The 19,797-nt window shown below is 41.4% G+C and overlaps 1 protein-coding gene and 1 pseudogene across 3 annotated transcripts in view; one reads left to right on the top strand and one right to left on the bottom strand.

Moving 5' to 3' along the window:
- Positions 1-9,733, top strand: part of LOC146675505 (NACHT, LRR and PYD domains-containing protein 12-like) — a 39,852-nt pseudogene extending 30,119 nt beyond the window's left edge. Inside the window, exons 11-12 of the transcript XR_014910283.1 lie at positions 6,931-7,104; positions 9,343-9,733. The product of XR_014910283.1 is annotated as an NACHT, LRR and PYD domains-containing protein 12-like (transcript). The remainder of the gene's footprint in view (positions 1-6,930; positions 7,105-9,342) is intronic.
- Positions 1-19,797, bottom strand: part of LOC146675501 (protein NLRC3-like) — a 507,908-nt gene that overhangs the window by 420,264 nt on the left and 67,847 nt on the right. The window lies entirely within an intron of this gene.

Below are 19,797 nucleotides of genomic sequence, written 5' to 3'. Positions count from 1 at the left end.
CGCCAACCCCTTCATGGTTATTGCTGTGTTTGTGGGATCCATCTTCTCCAGGAGCCCAAACGTCATGACACTTGACCCCAGTTGCTGTCTCGGCAGTCCCTACATCTGTCTCTGCTGTGAAGGGTCCTCACATCTCCGTGTCCCCGTCTGGTGTCTGTTCCTTTCTCTGCAAGAGACAGAAAACCAAAACACCTCTCTCCCTAGCCTTGATAATCTAATATTGTTATCCATTGTTGTTCTAATGATTCAAATTTGGTTTAAAATATTATGTTCAGGACTCTTTGACCCAGGGACTTATTCTAATCATAATCTATGTGTATGTAAAAGAAATCAAAAATTAGTGAACCCTTTCTAAGTCTAACACATTATAAGCTTAAGTTTTACCATAGCTAAATTATTAAACACAGAAATAACGTCATAAGATGTTCATAAAACCATTGTTTGCTGTTCGGACTCAACTCCCCCTTTTTGACACACTCCCATGTGTCAATTCATTGGAGCTAGACAATTAAAAGACAAGGTTAGTGACATCATATCTCAGAAAGTATCAGAAATTCTTCTCTCGAGTACCGTTGCTCCAGCCTTGTTATCCCAGAGGATCCTCAATCCCAGAAATTTCCCTTCTCCTCATGTAATGAAGTCTGTCATCCTTCCATGCCCTGGTAACTGGTCCATCCAGAGCTGTAACATTTTGACAACAAGCCAAACCACAGCTTGGTCACACCAACCCTTTTCTGCCCTGAAGATGTCCAACGCCATCTTAGTCTGGACCAGGGTTGTAATAGTTTTGAAATTTTCATTAGCTTTTATTTTTATTTAGCTTCGACTTCAGATTTTCAATTTTATATCAGTATAAATCAGTTTTTACCAATTGTTTGCTAGTTTAATTTAGTTTTGATTAGTTTCAGTTATAGTTTTAGTTGTGTCTGCAATAATTAAGTGTAGCAAAATCCCAGTCCCACCATATCAGTCATGCTCTTGTGCTTATCCTTGGGTATTGTGACTATTAACTCTTGCAGCTCCCAATTTTGGTTCAAGTGAATTTACAAGCTTTGTGAAGGGAATTGACTCCTCTGCACACTGGAATAAACATAATCAACATGATCCACATTTTACTGCGTGTTATTTCACCATCTTATTGATTCAAATGCTCCATCCTTATGTGGTTTGCGACATTATGTTTATCCACTCTATCTCTAAATGTTTGAAGAATTTTCAAGTTTGGGGTCAAATTTTAAGAATTTGACCATAAGTGAAAGTTATGGTGTCATCACCCCCTTCGGGGCTTACCTTTCCCAGTTTTGATGATATTCCTCCCTATTCTTTGCAAATACCCCCTGTTGGTGGCGAGAAACTGTTGGTGTGGTCAAGTGGGTGCTATAGAAACAAAAGCTCAGGACAGAACAGTTATCAGTCATGTACTTCATACAAATTTTGCATATGTTTTATTTCATATTGATCCTCTGAGTGTAATGGTACATTTTAATCTGAATTTATCCAAACCAAACACAATATTTTTCTTTATTTACTTTGCTCTTGTTCTTTTGCAGTACCACATCCTATCAAATGTCCCTGTCAATTATATTCTACATTTAATAACTTACTATTTCAAATGAGAACCTAAATCACGTGGACCAATGTTTGTTATTGCATATCTCTATTCTGAATGTGGCCAGTCATTCATAGGTATTGTTAAATTTTGGCGATTTTCCTCTATAAAATTTAATTGACTTTTTTACAGTGGCCTGCTGTGGTTAATGTGGTAACTCAAAATCAGCAACCACAGTGTTAAGTCTGCAGTTCATACTTATGTGAAGCTAGAGTCTCCTCCTCCAGTCTCTCTTATCCTCCTGCTCCTGAAAAAACAAAACAAAACAAAGCGAAGCATCCACCCTTCTCTTGTCGGCTGGGTGAATTGTTTATGAATTGTTTATTGGCATTTACTAATCCTAAAGTTGGTGCAGTCATTGTCTCAGTATCAAGTCAGTCAAAACTTTTAGTCGTCAGTCCATCACAGTCCATTCACATGCATACCTCCATACACATTCATACCAGATGTTGCTGATAATGGAGTCTCACGCGCAACCTATTTGAGCATCCATCACCAGCAAGATGACGTCATCATTTTAAAAGGAAAACAATTCCTTGTTGTTTTTTGGACCGGATTGACTCGCTGCAATCCTTTTAGATCAGTGTTCCCTATAGGTGAATTTCTCCCAAGCCAATTACAATCATGGAGAAGCACACTTTGCAACTGTTTACAGTAATAATATTTTATAGCGCTTTAAATTTCAATCTTTCAGGCCTGGTTTAAAGAGCTGATTGTTAAATCATGAACTCACAAAATATCAACATATCACCACCGGTGGATCACACCTCTCAGATTTTCTTATCTCAGTGCACTGTAACAAAAACGAAAACAGACATAACCAACAAAATACTACTAAAATAACACAAACTAGGGCCCGTTGCAGACATGTCCAAGCATAAAACTATCCCTCTCTCGCTTACGAGAAAGAACACAAGCCAAAGCTCACTGATAACATCAAACTAGCGCTAAACAAAACCAAACAATCAACCAGAAATTCACAGGAACATTTTGCTTCCTGCTGGGACAATCTTGTGTGGGAATGAGAACCTCAGGTGCCGTAACACCTTTTGTTCCTCCTTGAATTAAAACTCAATCACAGAAAATGCCGTACTCCAACCTAAACTTACACTATTAATTCATCATTTTCACTCTGTGCCACTGTTCCTCATCAGGGCTGTGTGAAGCACAGCAAAGAATTCAGTCAAGGCCTTGAGCCATAAACAGACATCACGCACAGACATTATTTTCATAACCAAACCGTTTTAGACCTTATTTCTAAAATCTACATAAATGCCCTCTGGGTGACATATAACACATTCTAAGTAATCAATGGCTCCTCATAAAAATTATGCACTGGGATGTTTGTGTGCAGCATTTTGCATATCAGCATAAGCAAAGCATTCTTCATTGCATCAGCAATCACACAGTGTGTGTGTGTGTGTGTGTGTGTGTGTGTGTGTGTGTGTGTGTGTGTGTGATCATCACTTTCCTGTTCTGGTGTTCTGGGTAAACCACTGCCTGAAGCGTGCCCTGGGGTCCTGCCCCCCTCTTTTTCAGTTTGTTTGCAACCATTGCTGCTGCTGCTGCCCAAAGTTCTGTCCGTCCTGGTTCTGACCCCAATTGGGGCAGTCCTTTCTCCAGTGTCGATGTTCACCGCAGGTGAAACCTGCATCTTCTTCTGTGTTTTTTGTCCATTCTGAGGTGCCTTCTGTCCTCAGTTACTCCTCCTGTCTCGGTCACGCCCTTTTCGCCGCCCGATCATCCGTGTTGGTCCATCACTGTCCTGCACAGTGTGAATGCAAAGTTATCAAGGTCAGCATTCTTTCGCTCGGCCTTACTTTTCATTCGGGCTTGGCGGGCGTCTCGTCACAGCTCTGTCAGCTGAAGCTGTCTGGGAATTTTCCCCCGTGTAGTGAAACGGGCCTTAGGTTTAGTGCTCTCCGTCTCGGCTGCATGAGATCACATTCCTGCAGGTCTGTTGACATTCTCAGGTCGTTGTTGTGGGTCCAGCTGTTGCAGCATTTGGTCAGTGTCACGTATGGGGGAGAGCAGGAGTCCAGTCAGCCTCGGCTTTCAGGGCCGGCAAAGCAGCCTGTAATTAAATATATATAGAGAAAAAACAAAAAAACAAAAATAGGCAAAAACAAAAGCAAACGAACAGGAAAATGATGTTGTGTTGGCTGTATTACAACGAGAGGGGAGAAACACCGGGACCAGGCCCTGTGTCAGCCTTCTCTCCCCCTTTTTTTTTTTTTTTCTCTCCCGATATAATCAACTCCTAACCCACCAAGTTGACAGGACAACATGCACCTGTTAAAATTCTTAAGATCATGTTTAAAAGCCCAAAAGGAAATTTTCTTTCATTCAGTAATCACTTGTATCAATCAATCAGCAGAAAACATGTCACAATTTGAATCTTTTAACCCCTAAATTTGTCGTGTCATCACTGGTTGGTCAGACCAGTGTCTTTTTCTTTGAAGTTAAATTGTTGTCCTGCAACCCAGAGGGTTTATTTGTCAGTAATGTATTTATCCTTTAACAACAGATGTATGTTAAGTTTCGCTGCTTTAGCCTTGCTGGAAAATCTTCACGTGTTCATGAGTGTAAGCTGTTTCTTCATTGCGTGTGTGTGCATTTGTAGGCAGGCAGGTTAATTTTATCTTTTCTCAAACTAGGCGTTACCTTAAAAGGAGCCTTTCTCTCACATTTCTCTGCTTGTGTGTGCTTTTTGTTTCACCTTTTTGTTGTGATGCTCCGGACGCCTTCCCAACCTCCACAAGTCCGTTGGCCCCAGTTTTATGTGTTAAAACTTCTCTTAATTCCTCCTCTAATTCTCTCCTCGCTGCTGTCTTTTTCACAGCTGCTGATTCGTGCTGGGTGTGGTTCCCATTACCTATAATTTTGCTTCGGCCGCTGTGCTTGTGGGGGCAGTTGGTCCAGGTCCGCAGCTTCCTGTATTAACACACTAAGAGATTTATTTTAATTTCATTTTCATCACTTTTAAACAGATAAGCAGGCAACACGCCTACCTTGACAGCGTAAACTGTACGCCAGTCTCCCAACACATTCCTCTCTGTACTCCTCCATAATTCTCCACTACACACCTCTTACTATCTCTCTTTTTTATTTTTATTACACCACAGAGTAATACACCCAATTATGCCCGTCTATCTCTATGTGGCTCCAAATTCCCTCTTTATTTTAATTTCACACTCGTCAGGGGACAGGCACACAACAATTTCAACCACTGAAACGAGGAATTCAACCTTTTTATATTTCTTTACTAATCTAGACTCAACCTTTGTTCGCAAAATGTGTCTTGTTCTAGTCTGGAATAAATGTGAACCCGCGATTACGCTGCGGTCCCAGTGTTATTCCGTAGCTATGCGGGGGCCCTCACCTCCCCAAGTCACCACCTCGGCACCCGGACGCCGCCGGTCCTGGCCGCGCGTCCACGAACAGGAGGGTCACCACTCCTAGGGCAAAATTATTTCCACAGGTACACTAGGCATCAACCTTTGATCCTAAAATGTGTCTTTGCTCTAATGTCCTCCTAATCAAACACATCAACCGTCACTGTCACTGTGTTCAGACTTCACACACACAAAAAGCACACTCAGAGCGCGCCTCACCCACGGCCAGAGCGCGTTACACCATCAGTGTGACACACAGAGAGCGCCTCTCATCAGCAGAAATTTGCACAGAAACCTCTGAGCTCAACTATTAGGTCTTCTTAAAGCACACTGCACCATAGACCAAAATACCCCTTTCTCTGCGCTTATGACCGCCACAACGGGGCAAAGTCGCATCATAAAAGTGATGCTTGCATCCCCGAAGTTATACCTGACATCATAAACCAGGTTTTGCTCTATGTACTTCTTGGCAAGTAAAATTTTACTTTGTTTTATGACCGCAGCCCTTGAGACTCGACTGACGCCACAAACCACCGTCAAACCTCTATCCAATGTACTAAAACTAGCACCAACCACTACTGCACTCCACGGCCGTACCACCGGAACACGGCCGTATCATAAACCAAACCTACGGACGTGTTTCGCTTCCGCGTTGCCAGTGTTCAACTGCACCGTGAGCCAGCATCTGCTTTTCCTTAAATCAACTTCTATTTCATAGCCGGCAAGAGCCAGGACTTTACCGACACCATAAACAACTCCAAAACCTCGACTTCAATGTACTGAACTAATGGCCGCGTCTTCAGAAGAAATTCTAATGTATTATTGCTACAGAAGCCAGTATTAGACAAAATTAAATGTGGAAGGTAAAGTGGCTGCAACTAGTCCAACGTAGTATGTTATTAGTATCTCGGTAGAAGCAGTTTACTGCAACTAGTCCAACGTAGTATCTTATTAGTATCTCGGTAGAAGCAGTTTATTTAACACACTGGAATTCAGCCTCAACTTATGTTGTTAGTATCTTGCGCCAAAAACCAGACACCGACAAATTTACTGTGAAAATACATGTGACTCAGCGAATAGATTAATTTGGAAAGCCCAATATGCACATTTGGTATTTATAATACAACAGGCTGTGCTTACCTTTCTGTTTTAGGCTGGCCTTCTGTTCACTTTGCCCCACGATCTCACCAAAGGCCAAATCTACACCTCCTCAGCACACCAAAGATCCGGGTCACACGGCACAAAGTTGTTGAAATCTCCCAATTCTTTGAATCTTTGGGCTGAAGGAGGGACAATACTCGGTGTATCAATGCTCAATCAACAATCATTTATTTCCATACAATTCAACAGTCAGAGCATTACAACGTCCGGACGGGAGAGATGCTACCAGAGGGTCAGGCACATGTCTCAAAATGGTGACGGGTTGCTCAGCTTTTTATAGTCTCTAGTGGCCCCCAGCTAGTCGTAAAAGCCAAAACATCACATTTTTTTCTCTGTTACAGCGCCTAAGTTATGACCTCAGCAGTTGTTTCTCTGCTTTCTGTAAGGTGGGGGTGTGGAATGTAGTCTATCTATCTCCCCTGTCTTTAGACACAGAGTCTCCTGCTTACAACCTTCTCTTCATGATTCAACAATTAAGCATGTCAAGAAAACAGTGTAACACATTCCCAGCAGATCAAGGATACAGAGTGATGCACATTTATCTAATGAACTAATATGTGAATATGTTCTTTTAACTCAAAAGTATAACGAGAACTAAACTACATACAGCTCACACACTCTATATTAAAGGGTATAATATGATCTACAGCAGTATTCTAATTCAACTACTTTGATTACATATATAAGGTAACATATAATAACAGAATAATATCACACAAGCTCACACTTTGTCTAATAAACTTACATCTTTCATTCTTTATACAGATTGAGTGTCTGTGGTTTGTCAGAGATCAGCTGTGATTCTCTGGCAGCAGCACTGAAGTCCAACCCCTCCCATCTGAGACAGCTGGACCTGAGAGGAAACAACCTGAAGGATCCAGATGTGAAGCAGCTGTCTGATCTTCAGCAGAGTCCAGACTGCAGACTGGAGACTCTGCTGTAAGTAGAGTGGTGGAGTGAGTGGGTGGTGCTGTCAGCAGTATTGTACTAAACACAGTCAGTATGAAACAAAGATCCAGTGTTTCCTGTAAAGCTGCAGCTTCTCAGTGAAGCTGTGAGAGGAGAATGGTGACAGGCTTCAGGATTGGACACAAACACTTCCTGTTTCTGACCTTTTATGGTCACCATAGTAACAGCTGACACGCTCTGATAAAACGCTGTCAACAGCCAATCAGCCCTCTGAACAAAGCAGCACGCAGACCAATGACTGCATTCATTTCCAAGTTTAAATGGTAAATGGCCTGTATTTATATAGCGCTTTACTAGTCCCTAAGGACCCCAAAGCGCTTTACATATCCAGTCATCCACCCATTCACACACTGGTGATGGCAAGCTACATTGTAGCCACAGCCGCCCTGGGGCGCACTGACAGAGGCGAGGCTGCCGGACACTGGCGCCACCGGGCCCTCTGACCACCACCAGTAGGCAACGGGTGAAGTGTCTTGCCCAAGGACACAACGACCGAGACTGTCCGAGCCGGGGCTCGAACCGGCAACCTTCCGATTACAAGGCGAACTCCCAACTCTTGAGCCACGATCGCCCCTTAAAGCAGTGAAGAACACAGTCTGTAGGTGAGGAAGAATTTAGTGAGAGCAGATGTTTGGATGGAATTCCTCCACTTAACAGCTGGAACCGTCCATCTAGATTGTTGGGCTTGTTGTTGGGGTTCCTACTAGAGATGGACCGATCCGATATTACGTATCGGTATCTGTCCGATACTGACGTAAATTACTGGATCGGATATCGGTGAGAAATAAAAAATGTAATCCGATCCATTAAATATCAATAAAGCACCTCACAAAACTTGCTACACGGCGTAACTCGGCTCATCTCCGAGGAAGTCATCCAATAGAGAATTAAAGCAAGTGTGTAAGTTCATCTCTGAATGTCTGTAAAGCATTCCCACGTTAAGCTTAACAACCAATTAATGGAGCGACTGCCTCTCGCTCTCCTGCTGCTACTTCAATCGTGAAACTGCTTAATGATCAGCTGATCGGTTTTTCTGTCGCGAGTCCGTCTCTCTTGTTTGTTTTTGGTCCACTTTGCACCAGAAAGAGGAAACCAGCGGCTGAACAACAGCAGAACGTTTAAGCTTGATAAGCTGTTGTTAGAATTTATTTAATATTACTTTCTACACCAGGATCTTTTTCTACAGCTGACAGCTGGTAACTGTGCAGGGGCGGATCTAGCAAAGTTTAGCCAGGGGGGCCGATAGGGCATGAACAAGGAAAAGGGGGCACAAAGACAGACTTTTCTTTCTTATTCTCATTTAAAATGTCTGGCTTTTAATAAATAATTATCTGACTCTTATACCCAAAGTTTTAATCTGATGTAAAATATATAGAAGTCCATTACTGTATATAGTAACTGTTAAGTCTAATATACCCTAGTAAGCTATAGTACTTTTTCCTTTGGGAAGGTACCATCTGTGAGTTCTGTAATTCTGTTGAAGAAAGATGTTGAATCTATTTAATTATTCTTGAAAAATAATTTATTTCTGTGCATTTTTTCCCCTGCATCAAATTAAATTTGATTACATCGATTAAGCATCATGAGATGGAGGGTGGTTCCCTATTTTTTTTTTTGCTGGGAGTTTGCAACCCTATTAGTCAGGTTGCTTAATATTTCTGCTAAGTACTCTTTAAAATACCAGAATAGGGAGGATGTTGCAGGTTTAAGTTTATTAGATTGATCAGTGTTGCTGAACTATGAAATATTTTGGGCGCAGTGTATTTTTTTACAACAGAATAGCTTTAGTGTTTGTTTGTTTTTTAAACTTGCGTATGAACTTATACAAAATGCAGCAAGATATTAAAAAAACGTTTTATTGATTAAAAAATATCGGATTCATATCGGTATCGGCAGATATCCAAATTTATGATATCGGTATCGGTATCGTACCATCTCTAGTTCCTACAGAGCTCAGAGTGGACACACCAAGGTTCTTCTAATGAATGAAAGTCCAAACTCAAACTAGGAGGGAAAAACATTTTCATCAACTTCAATAAAAATCCAAAGATTAGAAAAAGTGAAGCAACAATGAGTCCTAGTACAGTCCCAGCACTGAAGTCCCTGCTGCTCTTTATACTGGATGTGCTGCATCACTGACTGACAGCTGATGAAGAGTCTCTGGAAACACTCATTTATCTCCTCTGCTCTTCCTTCTTCTCTCTGCAGGTGGGGCTGATGATGGTAAACAGGACGGTGTGTGTGCTGAGAGAGGAGGAGCTGTGTCCTGATGATCCAGAGAGGTTGAAGCAGCAGCAGCTTGTGTGTAGAGACGCTCTGACTGGGCCATGTTACTGGGAGGTGGAGAGGAGAGCTCCATCCAACAGTGACTGACAGAGGAATGAGAAGAAGTGCAGATGACTGTCAGTGCTGCAGAGTGAACTTCTCTGAGAACAGCTCCACTGTCAGACACAATGTAGAGTCCAGCATCATCCCTGTGTGTCCCTCTGGATCTGACAGAGGATCATCAGTGTATCTGGACTGCTTTGCTGCTGCTCTGTCCTTTTACAGTCTCTGCACAGTCTCTGTCTGACTCTGGCTTCAGACCCTCCTGGATCAAACTCACCTGGAAAGACTTTCAAACATCACTCAATAGATTTGAATACAGAATATATTTGATATATACTGTAGACGTACTGTAGAGTTGCAGTTTGTCACTTGTAAATACAGTCTGTGAGCAGCTGTGAGCTGAAAGATCTTTCTAGAAACACGAAATGTTTTCACTCTTCTGTTGCTTCTGTTGCTTTTTCATATATTTCCACAACATTAATATTGATCCCACCTGTCTCACCTGTTTCATGCTTTCATAAATAATAACAGGTCACGTGTGATCTGAGCGCTGCTGTGGTTGCTGTGCTGCACGTCTTCATTTAGATAACAGAGACATCTAGTGGTTCAGAGGGAGAACTGCAGGAGGTGGAGCTGTGTTTTAGCATGGAAAACTTTTTATCTTTTAGGCGCAGATACAAATATGACAAGTATCAGTGTGAGATACAAAAGGTCACATCAGTCAGCAGAGGGAACAGTGATCACACAGCAATGTAAGAATAGAAACATAACAGTGAATCTGGACATGTATACAGAGGGAAGCAAACAAACAGGATGTAACACTACATTAAAGCCACAAATGGGAAGAAAACAAAGCCAAAGGAAAATATATTTGATCTCAGGAATCCAAATCAGATGCTTTAGAGCAGGGGTCGGCAACCCTGGGCACGCGTGTCACAGCTGCCACGTGAAGGGTTAACTGATGGCACGACCATAGCTGGACTGGCCATCGGGCATACTGATGGTGATTTTTTGTTTTTATGGGCCGATGATGTTTTTTTATTTTTTTGTTCTGGTATAAACAATGAAAGGTGGTGGATTGGCCGGATGCTGGTTGATGTGTAGAAATAAGTCAGTTGTTTGGTGGTGGCTATGGTGGAGCTTCCACAGAGGCAGCAGGTGGATGAGGGAAAGGGGAGGCAGGAGGAGCAGAGATCCGAGGCGGCCGCCGGTCAGAGTGTCAGGTGAACTGGACTTCAGGTAAGAAGTTATGACCTGCAGTCTATCTGGGTCAGATATAAACCAAGTTTAGGTGGAGTTTGTTTTCATTGTGCTGACTTTTTACAGTCAGTTGCAATAACTCGTACTGCTACTAGCTAGCATGACGGAGTTTCTATATAGCTGGGTGGTGCTATGATGTTACTGATAGTGAACTTTACAGTGGCTTACAAAAGTATTCGGCCCCTTGAACTTTCCCACATTTTGTCACATTACAGCCACAAACATGAATCAATTTTATTGGAATTCCACGTGAAAGACCAACACAAAGTGGTGAACACGTGAGAAGTGCTGATTTTCTAACACTGGAAAATAACTCAAAATGTTAGAAATATTCCAGTGTTAGAAAATCAACACTGCTCAGTGTTAGCCATTGTTAATCTTCAAAACTGACTAGGTTACTTTTAAACATATAACACTGTCAAAAGTGTTAATTTAACACTCAACAGTGTTGTATTTAACACTCAGAGGTGTGGACCCATATAGACACTCTCTAGTGTTAATTTAACACTGGAGATTTTGCTGTGTAGTTATACAAGTATAACACACAGTGAAATGTAGCCTGACACGCTCCTCGACATGTGCAAAAATGGGGGGGGGGGGGGGGGGGGGGGGTAGAGGAAGAATACATATACATATAGTATATACATTGGGTGAATGTGCAGTAGTAGCAGCAAGCAGGTGAATTCTGTACATTAATATGAATAGACATCTGACTATTTTAGAGGATTGACAATATAAACATATTTAAAATTAAAGGTATTTGGAATGTACATTGTGCCTTCGTTTAGAGTGTCTGGAAGAGAGTCCTGTCTCAGTCAATTATGGATGATGTGAGAGGGCGGGTGTGTGTGTTTAGGGCCTGGATGGCTTGGGGATAGAAGCTCCTCTTGAGTCTCTCTGTCCTTGCCCGGATGATGCGGAACCTTCTACCAGATTGCAGAAGTTGGAACAGCTTGTTGCCAGGATGGGACGGGTCCTTCAGTATCTCCGCTTATTTTGGCCAAAACGCCAGAATCTCAGGTTAAACCTCCCAAAATTTCAACAACCACCAAACAGCTAAAACAGTAAATGAGAGCAGGAACATGGATTCTGCACAAAGACGTAAACACAAAGCGTGGAGCCGCCGACGCATCAGAATCAGTGAGATGTGACTTTCTCACCTGACGGCACGGACACGAGCTGAAAGCCGACAGCTCGCTGATTCTGATGTTTCGGCGGCTCCGCGCTTTGTGTTTACGCCCTTTTTGTGCTGATTCTGAAGCTGCAGGTTTGATCTCTCTCCAAACAACATTGAGTAAGCCAGCAGCAAAAGAAGCTCCAAACTACGCTTCACATAAACATCGTCATGAATTCCCTCTGATTGTTTTGCTGCCACCAGGATAAAATCACACTTCATGCACAGTTCTCTCTCTCTCTCTCTCTCTCTCTCTCTCTCTCTCTCTGTACTTCAAGAACAGTTTCCCGTCTAAAAATCTGTTTTCTGCATTATTCGCTTGCTTGTTATGCACAAGTCTACCGTTCTTACAGCCTGTCGGCCGCTGTTTTTTCTTTCTTTTACTTACTTATGAAAACAAAGCCTCGTTTCTGCCGTTCAATACTGAACAAATTTAAACTTTTTAAAATGATGCAAAATTGCAAAACGCTCAGCTGTGTCTGTAATCAAACCTCTGTAACTTTGCTCTGCTTCACGTCAGCAGCATCAGGTAATGTTCATATGTTCATTAATGGTTTTCTTTTGTTTTTGATGTACTGCAGAATATTTGTATAAAATCCCAGGTCAGGAAAACCTTCATGTCTTTCTGTTTGATCCTCAGCTACTTTGACACAAAGGCATCTGCTGTGACGCTCACACCTTTGATAAAGTCTCGCAAGTGTCAGATTTCTTTTTATAGATATAAAAATATAGAAATGTACTGATGCATGACCTGAATTATAATATTTCTGACTGTCTGAGGCAAAATTTCCCCGATTCAAATTGAATCAAATTGAATCAAATCGATTCTAGACATGAGTGACGATGCCAGCCCTAATATGCATGTTTTAATAAAAGAGATAATGTTGGTGTTTCAGTCATGTAGTAACTGTTAGCTTTAACTGTACAAGGCTTGTTAGACATAATGAAACACATCGTGCAGATTTCTGGATGTTAGACTATAATTTTTATTATGATTATTAATCTTGAGTCTAAAAAGTCAGTCAAGTATATCCAGGATATCTTTCTGTTAACTGGATTCACTGACCCTAACACTGGGACCAGGATAAGCGGTCGCATGAAGCTGGTTACCAGCTGGCAATCTTATTATTTAATTAATTTAATTAAGTTATTTATTTTTTCTAATTTTTCCTCCACATTTCCCCTGAAATGAAGGGATTGTGTTAAACATGCTTTAGTTCCTCACATTTTTCTGCATCTCTTTGTTCAACCCCCTGAATTAAAGCTGAAAGTCTGCACTTCAAACACATCTGAGTTGTTTCATTTAAAATTGATTTTAGTGTATGTACAGAACCAAAATCAGAAATGAAGTTCTCTCTGTCCAGATATTTATGGACCTAACTGTATAATCTATACAGCACGTAAAAAATGCTGTAAATAAAGAAGTCTGTGAAAATGTGGCGCTTCCAGGTCAATTTAAACTGAAGTGATATAATCTTCTCCCCACAGTTTGAGTTTGTATTGTCTCAGCTGCAGACAGACTATGATATTAATATTATTAGTTATTAATATTATTAGTTATAAAGGACACCTTCCTGCCTTTAGTCTTATTCATGATGATTATTAGTCGTCTTCTAATGTCCACAAGTCTGTATGATGTGTTTCATAGTTTCTAACAAGCCTTTTAAACTTAAGTTACTGCATTGCTGAAACACCAACATCTGCTTATTGAACAAAACAAAAACAACCAAAAGACCACACATCTGATTTCATTTTTATTTTAATAGACTTCCAAAGATTATACCAGATAACTGGCCTCAGAATATAATTGAATAAACATTTTTGAAAACGATAACCTAATCCTGTCTTGACAGGCTGAGCTCTTCAGTATCCACCAACAGCATCGTCATGCTGAGTCAGACGTTTCTGCTCCTGGTGGAAATACTCTTCCTCTTTCCACATTGTACCAAATGTTTTTAAATGTTAGTTTCAATTTAAAATTAAAGATTAAAAAAGTGTAACACATGATGCAAATGTAAACAAAAGCCCCTCTGCAGTATGAAGTCTGCATGGCACAGTGACACACTTTAGGTGATCTCCATCATTGGGAAAAGTGCTGTCAGCTATTTCCCAGTCCCCTGGCGTCTGTGCTGTTCACAGAATCACAATTCCATCGCTGAACTTCCTCTCTGCACCGTCGATTAGAGCTTGGCACGCTCCCTTCATCCTTCTGCTTCTGTTCCAACGCCGCTGAAGAATTAGGGCAGAGCACATCGTACACCCTAGTTGTCTTCCTCAACGTCAACGTTGAATCTCTTTCACTCCTTCTGGTTGTTTGCTGTTCAAAGTCTCCTCTCGACGATCTTCTGGAAGCTCAGTAGCACAGCTCACTGTGGGATGTCTGCTGTGCTGAAGGTGATCTCTGCTCCTCTATGATCCTCCTGAAGCCTCTCTCCAGGCCTCAGCTTCCATCTTGTGGATGATCTCCTTCAGTCACTCCTTCTCAGGGCACGTCACAACATCTGCAAGTTAAAATATTGACACTCCTCTTTTGCCACACGGCTCTCGCCATGTGTCAACTCCACACAATGAGACATGCACAAGAATGTTGCACATTCTCTCTGAAAAATTCTCCAGGGTTTCTCTTGGAGCAGCTCCACTCCAAACCTGTAACCCTGTGTCAAAGAAACATTAGTCAGTGGTTAAATGTTAAGATAAGACACCAGTTTATAGAAACAGAGAAATGTGTCATGCTTTTGTTCGGCCTCCACAAATACACACATTTGTTCATTGGTTGGACTTTTTTGTAAGGAGACACATTGAAAACCATGTTAATAAGATCTTGTTGTTTCCTGTGGATCCGACACAGAGAGTGGACTTCAGACAGAAACCGTGGAAGAGATTTTAGAGGCCGTGTGTGGCAACAGGAAGTTTCTGTATGTTTGCTGATCTTACATGTGGAAAACAACACGTGATGTTTGTGGAGTTCTACAATGATTGCAGCTGCCATCATAGGCAACTCTCGCATTTAAGTTCATTTTATTAGATAGTTAAGTTTGAAACAATAAGTAGTTGAAACAGGGGCGATTCTAGGATCAGAGCTTTGGGGGTGCTGAGCACCAGGAGAGCTGCCCAGCCAGGCAAGATAAACTTTACTTGTCACAATGAGACTTCTTCCCCATCTCTGTCAGTCCCTGCATCCCTAAATGCCTCCAGTTGTCCCGAGTTCTCTCTGACTGTCTCCTTGGTGCATTTAAACCCCTGTTCCTCCCTGTCCTCATCGTCTGTTGTCTTCGTCTCCGTTATCAGTCATCATAATTTTACCATCTTTGTGCAAGTCTGCAAATGTCTTTATTAAATCATAAGATTCTTAAATTCATCAAGTCTCTCTGTGCCTGGGTCGTCGTCACAAAACATGACATCACTGTTTTGTACATTTTAACACAATTTAATCCCAACATTTGTGAAAGAAAAGCAAAACACTATTTTTGAAAAGTCTGTAACAAAACCATCAAATCTGATCAAGGTTATTTAAATGCTGCAAAAGAAGAATGGATTAGAATAAAAGAAATACATATCCTAACCTTAATTACTGGGGGAGAATAATGAATGATGCTCACAGTGAGTAAAAAGTAAACTGAGTGCATTTTTTGGACAGATATCCACTTTTAATGTGTTTGTATAATATAATACAGATGCATAAAAAAACAGAATAAATTATTACAAATAAATTATTACAAAATATTTAAAAAATATATATAAAAATGGAGGCAACTTTGCCTGTGGTAGAATGTATACAATGTATGAAAAAATCTTTACTGCAGATGCTAATTTTACTAATTCAATAATACTAATTTTGTGTTGTAAGATTTATGAGTTTCATGCTTTCGTAGTGGTCCTTAGGAGAGCTTGACATTTTTATCAGGTGGTCCACACTGTAAAAAGTGTGAGAAACACTGATAAGTGTCTGTGTGCTTTTGGAAAACATTTAAAGCTGCAGTACAGAATCTTTGAAACAAGCTTAAAACATTTTTAGAAACAGAGCTTCTGCTTCTCTTTACAGCTCCTCACTCCACCAGGGCTGTTTGGCGCTTTCTGATAGTGTGCAAATGTGGTGCACGTACTGTGGCAGTCATACAGACAACTGGACGGTCCAAAAGTCAGCCTACCTATTACTGGCTGAGGTTTTAGTAGAGTTGTGGCTGAACCACATAAAAATATATCATTAATTTTAATCTCCCCAATCAATGATCATGTTATGTTGGAATGTTGTTAAAGAGGGTCAAAAATGTTTCAACCCAGTTTGTTTTGCAGATTCTGTACAGCAGCTTTAATATAGGGAGGACACAACTTCCAGATTGTGAGTAAAATCAGGTTTTTTTTTTTCTTTGTCAGTTTAACAGTTTCTGTTGTGCCTGTCACTGCTCCCTGTCTGTTTGCTTACCTGGTTCTTCCTGACCTTGTGCTTCTCCTCACGTTCCTCTCTTTCCTCTCTCCCTCTTTGGACTGACAATCATACACAAATAGATTGTATTCAATTAGATGAAAAATTACATTAATATGAAAAAAATACTATAGGGCTTTGGAGCGTGATGTCACGGGGGTGGGCGTGGAAAGGATTTTGGCCCGATCTGCCATTTTGGGGGTCTAGCGCAAGTGAAAAGGGAGCGAAGGCACACACAACAGCCATGGTTCGTATTTGCTGTGTGGTCAGCTGCAATGTTCGATCACACGACTGGCAAGAGAATAAGCTTGAAAATGGTTTATCTTTTCATTCTTTCCCAACCTGGAAGCAACATGAGGCAGCTCGTGTATCGATGTTACCAAACGAAGGCGTCCAGCCTGGAGAGCAGCTGTGAGACGAGCTGACGTGCAGTTCTCTTCCATCTCCAAATATCTGTTGGTGCTCCAGACATTTTCATTCCGGTAAGTTCTAAATATGTTCATATCTCTCCTTATAGCCTATTAGTTTTATTTTCTATGCGCTCTGAGGTCATAGCAAATTACAACAAACATCCTACTGAGTGATTTTGCAGAACTAAATTCTATTTATAGAGTTGCTAATTATTTGGCATTATTGCAGCAAACCAGCCGATGAAATGGATGAAACACATCGTGACTGAGTTCCAGCGCTACACAAGGGACCTGCTTCAAACATACCACCATGCCAATCAGATTACTACTTCCATGTGAGGGTGAAGAGGTGACCCTTCTGGATAAGATGGTGAAGGTTTGCTGCATTTTGGTGAACAGTGTGGTAGTAAAACCAGGGAAAACCAGCCCTGGCCAACAGGGAAACAAACGCCGACACTGCGGTGCAAGTCTCGGACGACAGTACACCTAAAGCTGGGCAGACACTGCAATTTTCAAACTGCACGATTGACTCGCAGGGGTGAGAAGTTGGTAGGTCACGATGCAGGGTCTCACACTATACCGCCCGATGCTCTGATGCGACCTGAGTGCTCACACTGTGCCTCCATAACATGAAGGTTATAACAGAAAATATGTTGCTCGCTCTCCTTCTTTCTTTCACTCACACAGACACACAAACCACCATCAACTTTGCTAAATTGCTAATGAAAAACATTGATCAGGCAGCTGTGATTGAGCAGCGATGTAAATCCAACTATTTTCACGTTTGTTGTGGTCGTGATAATTTTGTGATGCCACATCGAAAAGGCTCGGATGAGCTTTCCAAAGTTCTACAAGTTGTGCCTCCATCGCTTGTGTCCAGATCACACGCTGCACAGCCGTGCTGCTCCGTCTTTTTCACCAACGTTTACGTGTTTGCGCGTCAGCAGCGTGAGCGGCTGCGGTGACACCCTCACGAGCGAGCAATGTTTGTTCCCCTCAGAGAAATAAAAAAAGGCTGCAAAAGTACAGGGAGGAATGGGAAAAGGGAAACACCTGGCTGGAAAAGGTCACCATAACACCTATAAAGCACACTGCACTGTGTGCCGGCGCACTTTTTCAATAGGCACAAGAAAAACATGAGGGGCGTGAAAGCTTGGGGAACCCTTAACCAATTTCTGGTCCACCAGGCCACGGCAGAAGCAGATATGGTATGTAAACACTGGTTTGTTTTTTAAACCCTCTGGTTAAGGTTAAAATGGGCATGTGCAGTGAATATCAGGGCTATGTGGCCAGAAGTGTGATAATATAATTTATTTTGTGTAATAGACAACTGCAAGGATAAATAATTACAACAAATAGATGACTAATACATAAAAGTAATACATAGATGAATAATGATGATGAGTTATGATGCGTACTCAAGCGGGTTTACAAACGGGAGCAAAAGCTGAAATAATGCCTCTACTGAAGCCAATTGCACTAAATGCACTAAATGTGCACTGTTACAAGAATATTTTTCTTTCTATTGTTTTCTATTAATTTATATAATTTTAAGTTAAGCAGGACAGAGTTCTTTTAAAGAAATATTTACTTTTATTCTCAAAAGTTAAGCAGGACAGGCTTCTGTTTAAGAAAGAGACCTGTTTTACTGTGTTAATGTTGTCATTTTGAGCTAAAATAAATGGCTAAATGATCATTTGTTTCCCATGTGTTCATATCACAAAGAATACGCATCTGCTTAAATCAAATTCAAGTCAAATGGTTAAAAAAAATAATTTCACACACACAAAAAAGAGCTACCACACTGGGAAGGGTGAAGACAAACGGTCGCCCGGCCCTGGCCACGAGGTGCCCCTTATTTATTTCTCAGGGAGTTGGCAACCCTATGTTTACATGATCGAAATAACTTGAACACAAACACAAACAAACAAAGAGGAAGACCGCACCGGAAGGAAACAACTACAAGTCCCAGCATCCCCTGTGTTTAGGGAGCAGCAGTGAAAGTGAAAGTATTGAGCCTCCGTTGAGAGGAGGAAGGTGGAGCTGAGGCAGGTGAGCAAAGGCGTAGATTTTGCATGGACGGGAGGGACGTGTCCCCACCAATAATTTGATCTCTTCGAGAAAAGAAAAACAAACCCGATAGAGAGAAAGAAAAAAACAATCTGTCAACGTCTAATTCACCCAGCGGTGCAGAAAGAGTTAAATTACGTTCTCTACTGGAGTCCTACGTCATGTGACAAATATGGCCAATGTGATTGGCTGTGCCTTTCAGGGAGCTCTGTTTAGTAGTGATGTGCGATACCACTGATTTCCTTTCCGATCCAATACCAAGTAAAATTCAGGGTGGTATCGGTGATACTGATCCGATACCGACACTCTGTACAAAAACTTAATGTTTCATTGCATTACATAATACAATATATAATTGTATTATGTAATTGTAATAATAACATAACCATATTGCTTCATAATGATTAGAGGACATCAGACAACTTGTTTTTGTTGCTTAATAATGCAGAATAATCATATAGAAATAAAAAAAAAACTGACGTTGTGCGCTATTTGAGCATGTTGCCTGCCTGCAGCACTAAAGGACTCTGCGAGAGACGTCTGTCTCGCCTTAGCAGCACCTGTCCCTGTCCTCCTCTTCAGTTCACCTCAACATAAGCTTATCATATTCTGTGATGTGATTTACTCCGAGGTGTTTGACGAGGTCAGTGCTGTTGCCACAACACCTCACTGTTTTGCCACATATATCACAAACCGCGTCTGGGCTGTTTGTGGAGGTAAAACGCGTCCACACAGGACTCTGTTTGCGCTCAGCCATTGTTGTGAGTGTGCACGCCATGGGCTGCGACACATTTATACAGCCGTATTTCGCATATGACTATGAAAGGCATAAGAGGAAGTAGTTCCTTCCAAATTAGACGATCCGAATGATATAGTTTCTTTCCACTGCGTTCATTTTAATGGAAAAACTACAAATTTATCCCAGAGTACTAAAATATCGATATTATAATATGAGAATCGATTCTAGAACATAAATTGCTGGTATCGGAAGAATCGAT

The sequence above is a fragment of the Rhamphochromis longiceps genome, linkage group LG3 (genome assembly GCF_057381845.1).
Source record: "Rhamphochromis longiceps isolate RC_006_pf linkage group LG3, R_longiceps_female_GT1.1, whole genome shotgun sequence".
Taxonomy (NCBI): domain Eukaryota; kingdom Metazoa; phylum Chordata; class Actinopteri; order Cichliformes; family Cichlidae; genus Rhamphochromis; species Rhamphochromis longiceps.
The sequence above is the reverse complement of the archived record's forward strand: the minus strand, read 5'-3'. Positions and strand labels throughout refer to the sequence as shown.